The sequence below is a fragment of the Tenrec ecaudatus genome, chromosome 5, assembly GCF_050624435.1.
Source record: "Tenrec ecaudatus isolate mTenEca1 chromosome 5, mTenEca1.hap1, whole genome shotgun sequence".
Classification (NCBI taxonomy): domain Eukaryota; kingdom Metazoa; phylum Chordata; class Mammalia; order Afrosoricida; family Tenrecidae; genus Tenrec; species Tenrec ecaudatus.
Window position 1 is genome coordinate 72,331,626 of NC_134534.1, and position 13,944 is coordinate 72,345,569.

At 41.7% G+C, this 13,944-nt stretch overlaps 1 pseudogene; it reads left to right on the forward strand.

Annotated features, from left to right (window-relative positions):
* Nucleotides 1-2,549: 2,549 nt before the first annotated feature.
* On the forward strand, nt 2,550-3,847 carry LOC142448784 (adenosylhomocysteinase pseudogene; annotated as a pseudogene).
* The last annotated feature ends 10,097 nt before the right edge of the window (nt 3,848-13,944 follow it).

Below are 13,944 nucleotides of genomic sequence, written 5' to 3' on the forward strand. Positions count from 1 at the left end.
TGGTTATACTAAAGTTTGGACAAAAGTTTTAGGAAACATCAAAGTCCAAAGACAAATTCTGTTACAATCACAGAAAGAAACACCAAAAGGAAGGCTTTAATGACAGCCATTATCCTAAAAGAAAGTGGCTTTTTAAGTCCAAAATGTTCGGTCTGTAGCTGACTACCTTAGGTGTAAAAAGGTCAGAGTGCATATTTTTGCTTTCTCCCCATAGACACGTGAAAGCTAATTTAATGTTTTCCACTAGGAAAGGGCTAGAATCTAGAAAACGTCCAAGGGAAGAGCTAACCAGAGCAAGACAACACTTAGCCGCGAAATGTACTAGTGTCATAGCCTTCTACACAACCACTGACCAAACATCTTCAGATGGCCCAAGCTTAGCAAGTGCATGCAAGGAGCCTTGCATTGAACATTTATGCCCTCCTTTTCATGGAGGATTTAGGGAATCTGTCATGTTAAGAAAGTTGTATATCTGATAGAATCTTCTGTACATACTTACCCAATAAGCTATAGTGACTCATAGTCTCCATCCATTACCTAAGCTAGTGTTTCGCAATCTGTTTTCCACTTTCCCCTCCTTTCAAAACTAAAGACAATGTACATATAATTATGATAAACAAAACTTGACTGTAAGTTAAATAAAATTTACAAAAACAAATAGTTGGGTGGTTTGCTTCCTGGGTTTCCCAGAAAACTTCAAACATAGCTGTAAAGTGTATTTCTTCAACATTCTATTAAAACCAAACAGCGATTTCCTTTAAAAGCAAAAACTAACCAGCCAGACCAGTCTCTAACAGTCATACCATGCACCAACAAATCAAAATGATTTTTTAAAAGCTTCTAAAATTTACATCATTATTGGGAACAGAAACCACACATGCCCAAAGATAACAAAGAAACAGCAGTGGCTCCACATTTCCAACCTGCTTTTTGGTGTGATTCCTGCAGTGAATTTCCCACCAGTACATTTAAGAACTTTTTCAAAGTAAGTTCAAAGTACTTATTCACCTCAATTCATCTCTGGAGCTCTAAATTGAACTCTAAATTGAAGTACAACTGTATTACTGTTCTCTGATTAGTGTAGAATAGTTCTTAGATTCAAGGCAATGCCAGGCTAAATGACACTGTGAACTAAGAAACCCTTTGTTTTCAAATAAATCAGTGCTTGGCTTTGGATAATGCCATAAAGAATCTTATTCATCTAGGGTACCCTAATTAAAATTGTTAAAGTGGAGAACAACAATTTTTAAAAAACACACTTCCACCTCTATTAAAAGAATAATCTAGAGAAAAAAGATGATTAGGGCAAAGACTGTACAGATGTGCTTTATACAATTGATGTATGTATATGTATGAACTGTGAAAAGAATTGTATCAGCCCCAATAAATTGTTAAAATAAAAAAAATAAATAAGTAAATTTAAAAAAAAAGAATAATCTTTATTTAAAGTTTTGGTCTTTTTCTATATGAATTTAGTAGACCCACAGAATTTCAGAGATGGCAGGAAACGAGCAATTTCCAATTAAAGAAAACAAAGCTACTTGCGAAGGGTCACTGAAGCTGAGAGGAGATCCAATGCTAGAACCCAGGCCTTCTAAATTCCCTAGCCCAATGGCTGTTAAATATTGTAGACCATCATGATTAATTTCAGCCAACATATATCAAGTGCCTACTTTGTGCCCTTCAAGATGCCAAGCAGTTTCACATCCGTCGTCTCTTTCATAAATCAGTTCCTAAAATTAGAAAAGACATAATGGAAAGATGGTTCACCACTCCTCTGGACATTGAGTGTTGCCAGCAGGGAGCACTGCCCCATGACTTAAATGGAGAGAGATCATTCCATTACTGTAACCATTATACCACCGAGGAGAATGTGTTCCAATGGTACAGACACTCCACTCTCTAAGATTTCCTCACCAGAGTTAGAAATAGATTGAGACGGCCCAGGGAGATTATATATATGGTGCCTGCTTCTCTGCCACGGTCCTGCTACCACCACCTCCTACTTCCTCCACTTCCATACCTTTCCTGCAACGGATTGTTTTTCAGTCTATGCTTTCTTTCTTCCTTTCTTTCTTCTTGAATTGCTGTTGCATTTAAATTTTAATAGACTCAAAAGCAATGAAAGTAAATGATGTTCAAATGCAATTTCGTTGAACCTATTATTTAAGCTAACTTCCTGGGTCATTAGGAGTTTACATGAGAATCACTCTACTCCCAAACTACAAACTCATTGCCAGTCAGTGCAGGTGATGCTGGTGACCATACAGAACTGCCCCTGTGAGGTTCCTACACTGTAACTGTTTATGGGAGTAGCAAGTCTCTGTGTTCCTCTCACTGAGCAGCCTATGGTTTTGAACTGCTGACCTTGCATTTAGCAGCTCAACATGTAATCACGACACCACCAGGGCACCTTTTTGAATCACTGCCTATAATAACTTCCTATATTTGTACTAATGTTAACATAAAAAATAACAATTGGCCCTGCCCGGCTAGCCCAGTGCTTCCCAGCTTGAGCCCGGCCCCCTCCACGCCGAAACACCGCCAACATGACGGTGAAACTGCCCTACAAAGTCGCTGACATCAGCCTGGCCTCCTGGGGACGTAAGGCCCTGGACATTGCAGAGAACGAGATGCCTGGACTGATGCGCATGTGCGAGATGTACTCCACCTCCAAGCCGCTGAAGGGCGCCGGCATTACCGGGTGCCTGCACATGACCGTGGAGACAGCTGTCCTTATTGAGACCCTGGTCGCCTGGGAGCTGAGGTGCAGAGGTCCAGCTGCAACAGGTTTTCCACCCAGGACCGTGCAGCAGCTGCCATTGCCAAGGCTGGCATTCCAGTGTATGCCTGGAGAGGCGAAACCGGCGAGGAGCACCTGTGGTGCATCGAGCAAATGCTGTACTTCAAGGATGGGCCCCCCAACATGATCCTGGACGACGGCGGCGACCTCACCAACCTCATTCACACCAAGTACCCACAGCTCCTGGCGGGCATTCGAGGGATCTCTGAGGAGACCACGACCGGAGTCCACAACCTGTACAAGAGGAAGGCCAATGGCATCCTGAAGGTGCCTGCCATCAACGTCAACGACTCTGTCACCAAGAGCAAGTTTGACAACCTCTACGGCTGCCGGGCGTCCCTCATCGATGGCATCAAGCGGGCCACTGACGTGATGATGGCCGGCAAAGTGGCCGTGGTCGCAGGCTATGGCGATGTGGGCAAGGGCTGTGCCCAGGCCCTGAGAGGTTTCGGGGCACGTGTCATTATCGCCGAAATTGACCCCATCAACGCGCTGCAGGCCGCCATGGAGGGCTACGAGGTCACCACCATGGACGAGGCCTGTCAGGAGGGCAACATGTTTGTCACCACCACGGGCTGTGTCGACATCATCCTTGGCCGGCATTTTGAGCAGATGAAGGATGATGTCGTGGTGTGTAACATCGGACACTCTGATGTGGAGATCGATGCCAAGTGGCTGAACGAGAACTCTGTGGAGAAGGTGAACATAAAACCTCAGGTGGACCGCTACGGGCTGAAGAACGGGCGCCGTATCATCCTCCTGGCTGAGGGCCGGCTAGTCAACCTGGGCTGCGCCATGGGCCACCCCAGCTTCCTGATGAGCAACTCCTTCACCAACCAGGTGCTGGCGCAGATAGAACTGTGGACCCACCCGGACAAATACCCCGTTGGAGTCCACTTCCTGCCCAAGAAGCTGGATGAGGCAGTGGCTGAAGCCCACCTCGGTAAGCTGAACGTGAAGCTGACCAAGCTGACGAGGAAGCAGGCCCAGTACCTGGGCATGCCGGTGGACGGCCCCTTCAAACCAGATCACCACCGTTACTGAAAGCCCGGCCTGCCTCTCCCCTTCCAGCCGGTGTCCCTGCCCAGGCCCCGATTCTCCCCAAGAACACATGCCACTAATATGAGACTGGCTTGTCACTGGTCCCTGCTTTGTCCCCTCTGACTGTTCCAGTGTGGCAAGGGGTATTGAGAAACTCCTATGAAGACGCTGGTCACGATGGAGGAGTGTGGGAGACACCCCTAGGGAACCATGACCTGCTCGCTTAGTCTTTACGCTGCAGTTGGCAACAGTGGGCAAGCCCATGCACGTGACGTCTAGTCCTCACTGGGTCTTAGGGACCCAGGTCACGTGCTTGGTGTGCAGCTTACTGGATCCTGGGCCCGTGACAGATGACAGGGAGAGCTCAAAGGGCCGCAGCGAGAGTTTGAATGCTCCTAGGCCCCTCGCTGAGTGATGGACCTTCTCGTCAGCCTCAGAACAGTGAGGTTGGTACTGCTTGTCCCTATTTTACAGGGGTTAAAATAGATTTGTCAGGGACAGCCAAAAGAAGTGACACCTATAGGTTAGGAGGGGTCAGAAAAAAAAAACATGAGAAGAGGTGTAAGTCTGCCCCTATGTTGGTAATATGCTGGTTCCTGTCACAACTCTGGGTCAAAAAAGGTTAATTTTGTTTACAATGTGTTGAAAGAGGGCAGGAAGGTGGGCTAATAAAGAATTTGGTGCCTAAAAGGATAAAAAAAATACCAATTGTTGGTGAAGAAGTAGAGAAATTGGAACCCTCTACATGGTGGAGGGTATGTAAAATCATCCAGCTGTTGTAGAAACCAGTTTTGAGATTCATCAAAAAGTTAAATATAAAGTTACTGTGTGACTCAGTAATTCAGCTCCTAGGCATATACCAAACTAATTCAAAAGAAGAACTCAAACAGATACTTGTACTATAGCGTTGATGGTACCAATATATTCACAATAGCTAAAAGGTGGAAATCGCCCATGTGTCCAGATGAGTAGATAAAAAATGTGACACTCACAGGCAAAGATACAATGGAATGCTACTTGATTTTTAAAAGAAGTGAAGTACTGATTGATACATGCTACAACATGGGGAAAAATGAAAATACTATACGTGATATAAACCAGACACAGACAGACAAATAATATATAATTCTGCTCATAAAGAGATATTTAGAACAGGCAAATTTAGAGAAACAGAAAGTAGATTAGAGGTTAGCAGGGACTGCAGGGAAGAAAAATGGGTGGTTATTGTTTAATGATTACAAAGTTTTTTATTTGGGATGATGAAAATTTTGAGGAATTGATAAATGGCAGTGGCTGTACAAAATCGTGAATATGATTAATGTCAGAATTATACACTCAAAATGGTCAAAATTAAAAACTTGGGGGTTATTTCTATTTTACCACAATAAGAAAAATAAAAAAAGAATGAAGTACTACCTGGTACAATCTGGAAGAACCTCAAAAACACTTTACTAAGAGAAAGAAGGCAGCCACAGGAAGTTATATGTAGTACAGTTCCATTTATACGAAGCACCCATGTAGTTAAATTTATAGAGACAGAAATCAGATCGGTGGTTTCCAGGAACTGGAGGTGGCCAAGAAGAGGTAATGATTGCTTAGTGAGTATGTGGTTTTATTTTGGAGTACGGTACATACATGTGTATAAAACGAGTTTTCAGCACATTTTTAATGCCGATTTTGTGGTAAAATTAGGTGCCTCGGCTGTTAATTGGGTTGGCTTATACTTGAGTATATACGGTAATTGAAATACTTTAAAATTAGATAGCAGTGGTGGGTATACATTATGAATGTACTGAATGCCTTTCGATGGTACACTTAAAAATGGTTAACCTTACGTTGTTTTTTTTAAATTTATTTTATTATTTTTTTATTTTAACAATTTATTGGGGCTCATACAATTCTTTTCACAGTTCATACATATACATACATCAATTGTATAAAGCACATCTGTACAGTCTTTGCCCTAATCATTTTTTTCTCTTTTCTTCTTTTACATTTTATTAGGGACTCATACAACTCTTACCACAATCCATACATATACATACATCAATTGTATAAAGCACATCCATACATTCCCTGCCCCAATCATTCTCAAGGCATTTGCTCTCCACTTAAGCCCCTTGCATCAGGTCCTCTTTTTTTCGCCCCCCTCCCTCCCCATTCCCCCCTCCCTCATATGCCCTTGGTAATTTATACATCGTTGTTTTGTCATATCTTGCCCTATCCGGAGTCTCCCTTCCCCCCTTCTCTGCTGTCCCTCTCCCAGGGAAGAGGTCACATGTGGATCCTTGTAATCAGTTCCCCCTTTCCAACCCACTCACCCTACACTCTCCCAGCATCGTCCCTCACACCCTTGGTCCTGAAGGTATCATCCACCCTGGATGCTTCCTCCCCCCAGCTACCATGATCCGAATTCTACCTTGCAGGGCTGGATAGGACAGAGGCTGTACACTGGTGGATATAAGGGTTGGAGGTACAGGGAACCTTACGTTTTTTAAATCACACCTCAATCAATAAAAGGTAAAGGGGAACCCCTAGGTCAGCAGTTCTCAACCTGTGGGTCGTGACTCCTTTGGAGTTGAATGACTCTTTCACAGGGGTTGCCCGATTCATAATGGTAGCAAAATGACAGTGATGAAGTAGGAACAAAGATAATTTTATGGTTCGGGGAATCACCACAATGTGAGGAACTGTATGAAAGGGTCGTGGCTTGAGAAAGGTTGAGAACCACTGACCTAGGTGGAAGAGAAGAGGTGAACCTGATTACAACTTTGCAAGCCAATTAGACCTAAGAGATATTACAAAATACACACTACGCATTCTTCTCAAGTACACATAGAATGTTGTCTGCAACAGACTGTCCACCTATTGCCATTGAGTCAATTCCAACTCATAGCAGCCCTGTATGGCAGAGTAGAACTGTCTCAAGGTTTCCCGAGCTCTAAATTTTTACAGAAGCAAACTGCCTCATCTTTTTCCCAGGGTGACTAGTGGATTTAAGGCACTGACCTTAGCAGGTCAACTCTTGGTCTGTATGCAATCAGGACTCCTATATTAGGTCATAAAAAGCCTCATCAAATTTAAAAGGACTGGAATCATACAAGGTATGTTCTCAGACAACAAAGGAAGTAAATCAGAATCAATAATATTTTTTGAGAAATTCAAAATTATGTACAAATCAAAGAACACATTTCTAAAGAACCAATGGGTTAAAGATGATATCACAAGGGAAACAAAAATTCTTTCAGTTGAGTAAAAGCAAAAACAAGGTAAAACATGTACAACATAGCAAAGTGCAGTGTTTAGATGGAAATTTATAACGTAAAAGTCTATGTTAAAAATGATTATTTCCATATCATTGAAAATGTGGGTGAGTGCAGAGTGGAGACACAAAGCCCATTGGCAGCCAACCAGACACCCCCTTATTGAAGGGTTGTGGGGAGGAGATGAACCAGTCAGAGTGCAGGGAAACAACGATGAAACACATACCTTTCTTCTAATTCTTAAATGTTTCCTCCCCCCACTATCGTGATCCCAATTCTACCTTACAAATCTGGCTAGACCAGAGCATGTACATAGGCACAGAGAGCAACTGGAAACACAGGAAATCCAGGACAGAGGACTCCTTCGGGACCAGTGGTGAGAGTGGCGATGCCTGGAGGGTGGAGAGAATGTGGGGTAGAAAGACGGAACTGATTACAAGAATCTACGTATGGCCTCCTCCCTCGGGGAGGGACATCAGAGAAGAAGGTGGGGGAGACGCTGGACAGTGTAATATATGAAAAAAATAATAATATATGAATGATGAAGGGTTCATGAGGTAGGGGGCAGTGGGGAGGGAGGGGGAAAATGAGCAGCTGATATTAAGGGCTCAAGCAGAAGGCAAATATTTTGAGAACGATGATGGCAACAAATGTACATATGTTCTTGACACAATGGATGTATGTATGGATTGTGATAAGAATCGTACGAGCCCCCAATAAAATGATTAAATAAAAAATGAAGATTTCAAATTAATAATCTTCCATCTTAAGAAATTAGAAAAGTTAGAGCAAATTAAACCTAATGCAAGCAGAAGGAAGAATATAATTAAGATTATGGTGGAAATAAATAAAATACAGAAAGAAAAACAACAGAGAAAATACATGAAACCATTAGTTGGTTCTTTGAAATTATTAGCAAAATTGGCAAACCTTCATCTAGACTGACCAAAGGCAGGGGATGGGGGCAAGACTCAACTAACTAAAATCAGAAATTGAAGTGGGGACATTGCTACCAATCTTACAGAAGTTTAAAAAATTATAAGAGAATACTATGAAGTTTTAACAATAAATTAGATAGCCTAGATGACACAGACCAATTCATAGGAAGATACAAACTACTAAATTAACTTAAATTTAAAATCTGAACAGATTTATAACATGTAAAGGGATCAAACAAGTAATCTTTATAAAGTCCTACAAAGAAAGGACCAGTCCAGATGGCATCACTGTTCAGTTTTTCCAAATGTTTCAAAAAGAATTGATCTCTCATATAATTTTCAAAACTAGAGAAGTATACTTCTCAACTCATTCAGTAAGACCAGTATTATTCTGATATCAAAATCAGAGAAAGCTATCACAAGAAAAGAAAACTAAAGACCAAAATCCTCAACAACATACACTCCTTAGAATATTCAACCATAGAAGAGCGAAAGAACAGCATTTACCCAAGGGTAAGATCAGCAGAAGGAAGGGGAGGCTAGATGGATGAGTGGAAACTCAGAAAGGAAGTAGGAAGAACCTTATTACATCATGGGGATTACAATCAATATCATAAAATGAGATGTGTCTGAATTATTGAGTGTAAAATCAGTTTGCCTTGTAAACTCACCCAAAACACAATTAAAAACATTTTTTTTTTGTCTCAAGGAAATTCAAAGAGCTTAGAGTGGTCATATCAATCTTGAAAAATTAAAACAAAGTTGGAGGATTTTCAGCAATCAAGGTAGTGTATAATGATAAACAGATAGCCATGCAGTTAACCTGAACAGAATTAAAGACGAAACCTTAAAACTCTTAGAGGAAAACTTAGACCAAGTCTTTGTGATGCTGAGTTGATATAAAGATGTCCAAGATGATTTGACACCAACAGGACAAGCAATAACAACACAAAGAAAATTCGAATGGAGCAAAATTAAAGGCTTTTGTGCTTCGATGGATACCCTCAAGAAATGGTGAAATAAGGTAAGTGGTTAAGCCGTGGCCCTCCAGTCACATAGCCTGGCTTTGCCCACCTTTGTCTCCTTCAGGCCCCCTCTCCAGAGTAGTCATCTATAACTGGACTTATCACATGTGTGATGAGCACATCAGTAAATCTTAGCTGTTATTATTATTATGATCATAGTTTCTAAATTAAAAAAACCTGGCAAATGGATGGTCTGAAACAGAAAAAGAAAAACCCCTCTATTTTCACACAATACTAGTTTTTTTGCATAACGACCTGGACTTTGGCACCTAACCATGTCCATAAGTGAGGAGTGGATATATAATATATTCATACAATGGAATATTTTTCAGCAATGAAAAAAATAGTTCTGATGCATGCTTCAACATGGACAAACCTAGGAAAGATTATGCTAAAAGAAAAAAGGCAAAAAAAAAAGAAAAGAAAAAAGGCAAACACAGAAGTCCACATATTGCATGATTGCCTTTTTATGAAATGTCAGAACAAACAAATCTACAGAGGTAGAAAGCAGATAGGTGTTTTCCAGGCACTGGGGGAACATGGAATGGTAAGTTACTGCTAAATTTAGAACATTAAGCCTTTTTTTTTTATTAAACCAAAATGTGCAATCTTAAAAATACTTTCAGTCAGCTTCCTTTGTGAAACATGGCACCAATTTTTAGAAGAAAACAACATTGTCTCAGAATAATAAAGTCAAACTGAAAAGCCTGTTTCAAGTTCATTTCACCACTGCCTTTATCAGCAGATGGCAACCTGGATTATTTGTGCCCCGTCCCTCTGCTGAGGCATTACAAGTGTTAACTTGTGCTGACTGTCATTAGCAGGGGCACAGTGGGCCTTGTGGGAAATCCGGAGAGTGTCGGTTCAGATAAGCTAGACTATATATTGTCCGTGTATTATCCTGCATATAATCTTCATAGCCTTGTTCAGCCACAAGGCTCTCATCGATAAAGTGAACTTACTACAGTTATTATAAGTAATGTCTCTAAAGCATCCAACATAGGTTATGCACTCAATAAGTGCCCGTACTTTTCCCTTTGCTCTCGACAAGGTAAAATATAGGTCACAGTGACAAAAAACTATAAAAGTGTTAGAAGATATTTGGCTGTTGACCACTGAAAATGGCAGAATTATCTAACTGCTAAAAGTAAAAATCAACCGTTGTGTTCTAAAAACACCCAATCCTTATATAATCTTAAGTAGGCAAATGACAATAATGGTAGGACACGATGTTCCCAATTAGAGCAGCCAGTCGACAGAGAGGACCAAAAGGCCCGCCCCACTATGAGACATGACGTCCCTCACTGACCCATGGCCCTGCAGGGGACTACACTAGAGACACAGTGTGGGAATTGCACCCGATCGGATCCTGCCACACCGAGGCAAAACATTAAGGGGTGCAACAGAACAACAAGGGAATGGAGCAGCGAGGTCCCCAGGGAATGCTGAAGGTGGACTTTGGGGCCAGGGCATGGTGCCCCAACAGACTGGACTGCAAAACACTCCTAAAGGCCAACAATCCTTGAACTAACTACAAGCTTTTCTTTCTTGTTGTGTTTTGTTTTTGTCATTGGTTTGTTGTTGTGTTGTTGTATATTGCTGCTTGATTGTGCTCTGTCTCGTTTTTGCGCATGTTATTGTCTCTGCAGGTCTGTCTAAATAAGATAGGCTGGATGAACAATTGGAGGAGAAAACAACGGGACCGATAGTTCCACGGGAACATGAGAGAGGGGGAGGTTGGGGGAAAGGTAGTGGTATTAATAATCCCAGGGACAAGGGAAAAACAAGCGATCCAAATCGGTGGTGAGGAGGGTGTGGGAGGCCTGGTTGGGCATGATCAAGGGTAATGTAACTAAGAGGAATTGCTGAAACCCTGGTGGGGACTGAGCATGATAGTGGGGCAGGAGGGAAGTCAAAGGAAGAGGGGAAAGAGCTGGGGGACAGAGGGCATTTATAGATGTCTAGATAAAGACATGTACATATGCAAATATATTTATACATGAGGATGGGGAAATAGATGCATGTGCATAAATTTATAGGGTTAGTATACTCCCTCAATGCAAGAATACTTTCTTGTATTAAATTGACAGTCTATGATGCTCACCTTCCCGACACAACCATTGAAGACAAAGGGTGAACAACCAAATGTGGTAAAGAAAGCTGATGGTGTCCGGCTATCAAAAGATATAGCGTCTGGGGTCTTAAAGGCTTGAAGGTAAACAAGCGGCCATCTGGCTCAGAAGAAATAAAGCCCATATGGAAGAAGCACACCAGCCTGTGTGACCACAAAGGTGCTGAAGGGATCAGTTATCAGGCATCAAAGAACAAAAAAATCATATCATTGTGTGCTCACCTCCCTGATATGACCGCTGAAGATAAATGGGTGCATAAGTAAATATGTCGAAGAAAGCTGATGGTGCCCAGCTATCAAAAGATATAGCGTCTGGGGTCTTAAAGGCTTGAAGGTAAACAAGCGGCCATCTAGCTCAGAAGCAACAAAACCCACATGGAAGAAGCACACCAGCCTGTGCAATCACAAGGTGTCGAAGGGATCAGGTATCATCAGAACAAAAAACCTTACCATAGTGAATGAGCAGGGCAGTGCGGAGTGGAGACCCATCGCCCATTTGTAGGCCACGGGAGATCCCCTTACAGAAGGGTCTTGGGGAAGAGATGAGGCAGTCAGGGTGTGATGTTGCAACGATGAAAAATACAACTTTCCTCTAGTTCCGAAATGCTTCTCCCTGCCCCGTCATGATCATAATCCTACCTTGCAAGTCTGACTAGACCAGAGGATGTACACTGGTGCAGATGGGAACTGGAAATACAGGGAAGCCAGGGCGAATGATCCCTTCAGACCAGTGGTGTGAGTGGCGATACTGGGAGGACATAGGGAGGGTGGGTTGGAAAGGGGGAACTGATTTCAAGAATCTACATGTGACCTCCTCCCTGGGGGACAGACAACAGAAAAGTGGGTGAAGGGAGATGTTGCACGGTGCAAGAGATGACAAAATAATAACTTATAAATTATCAAGGGTTCATGAGGGAGGGGAAAAAATGAGGACCTGATGCCAGGGGCTTGGGTGGAGAGCAAACATTTTGAGAATGATGAGGGCAACGACTGTACAAATGTGCTTTACACAATTGATGTATGTATGGATTGTGATAGGAGTTGTATGAGCCCCTAATAAAATGATTAAAAATATATATATATAATGGTAGGACAGACACTAGATATAATGGAGGGAAAAATAAACTAACTATGGAATACTTATGTTGGTATTATCTAATAGTTTGATTACAAAATAATTGAGAATCCAATTGGGAAAACACTGCAGATAATTTCAATTAAGTAGTTTATTTTTGTTTTAAATTTTTTTAGTAAGCCAAGATTTGGCTGTATTTGCATTATCAAATTTCCTAATGGAAGGCTTCATAATGAATCTTAGCCATAGCACTTAGGGCCGGGTGCCTGCAAAATAGTACCAATCTCCTTTTAAAAAGCCAAACAAAACAAAATAAGCCCTCACTGCCATTGGGTCCGTTCCCACTTGTACTGACCCTATCGGACAGCATGGAACGGCCCCTGAATGGTTCTGAGACTGACTGTCTCATCCCCTCCACCTGCTAGTTTCTCTACACAGAAGTAGCCTACACTCTGTTCTGCACCTCAGTGACAAATTTTTTTAATCCTAAAATGCCCATTGAAAGCAACAAATAATTTCATTAAGATAGGTTTTTGTTTGTTTTAATACATTTTTAAAAGGGAGAACAGAAATAAGTCATGTTGATGTTAGTAAGAATCCAAAATGAAGGAAATATAAAAAGGGGGACACAAAATGTTAGGGGAAAAGAGAGGTTCTGTATAATCTCCTTAGAATTCTCCACTAAAACATCGGGGTGTCTTACAGCCCAGTAATTTAAAGAATCGACAAGCAGAAAACAATGAAGCTAAACAGTCCTGAGAAGAGTGAATGGGGCTAAAGGGGATTGAATCTCAAGGGAAGGTATTGTATCAGAACGAACTAAATAGTCATTTATGTACAAATATACGCACCCGAGATCACCAAAAAAAAAGAATAATTTAAAATAAGTTGATGTATAGAAATTTTCACTCATAGATGTTTGTTAACAATAAACCGAATAACCCACACCATCACTACTGGCTTGATTCAACTCCTGGTGATGCCTTGTGTTACCAAAGAGATTGACAGGCCTTCCTTGGGTGGTGTAACACGGTGAGTTCAGACTGCCCGCCTTTCAGGAGGAGCTGCGAGCAAACAATTTAGGGCAGTCAGGAGCTTGTAATACATACAGTACTCGTGGTGGCCTTCAGCCAGGTCCCAACAGTTTGGCAGAACCAATGCCTAATGTTTTGTTGATCAGGTTGTTAAAATGGCACTTAGCTAATCAAGGTTCACTCGAAGGTGGGTAGCTGGGTAGTTGCTCAGTGTGGAAATCACAATTGGACATCCCTTACTCTTTTCTAGCGTTCATCTGCACGGCAGTGTCCTCTAAGCGCCCATAGGAATGGAACGATGCTTGCAATATTTATTTATTCATTTCATAAAACTCATTATACTTTTGATGAAACACTATAGTTTATTCCCTTGCATTTGTTACTTCAGTAAGCAAACATAAAATGTCAAGAGCAAAAGTGCCAAACACTCAGAGAGTGACGCACTGTCGTTCGTTGCAGCTTTGTGTTAAGCCCCAAATCCCCACAAGATATTATTATGAGTGAATTATGCAATCCCTGAACATGTCCAAAGAGCTAAACATACTGTCAGAGCAATTTCTCTCAGTTCAGCAGAAGCGGAAAGGTGTTTTTCAAAGATGAACAGAAAAATGTTCAGAGAAGTCGCCTGTTACTG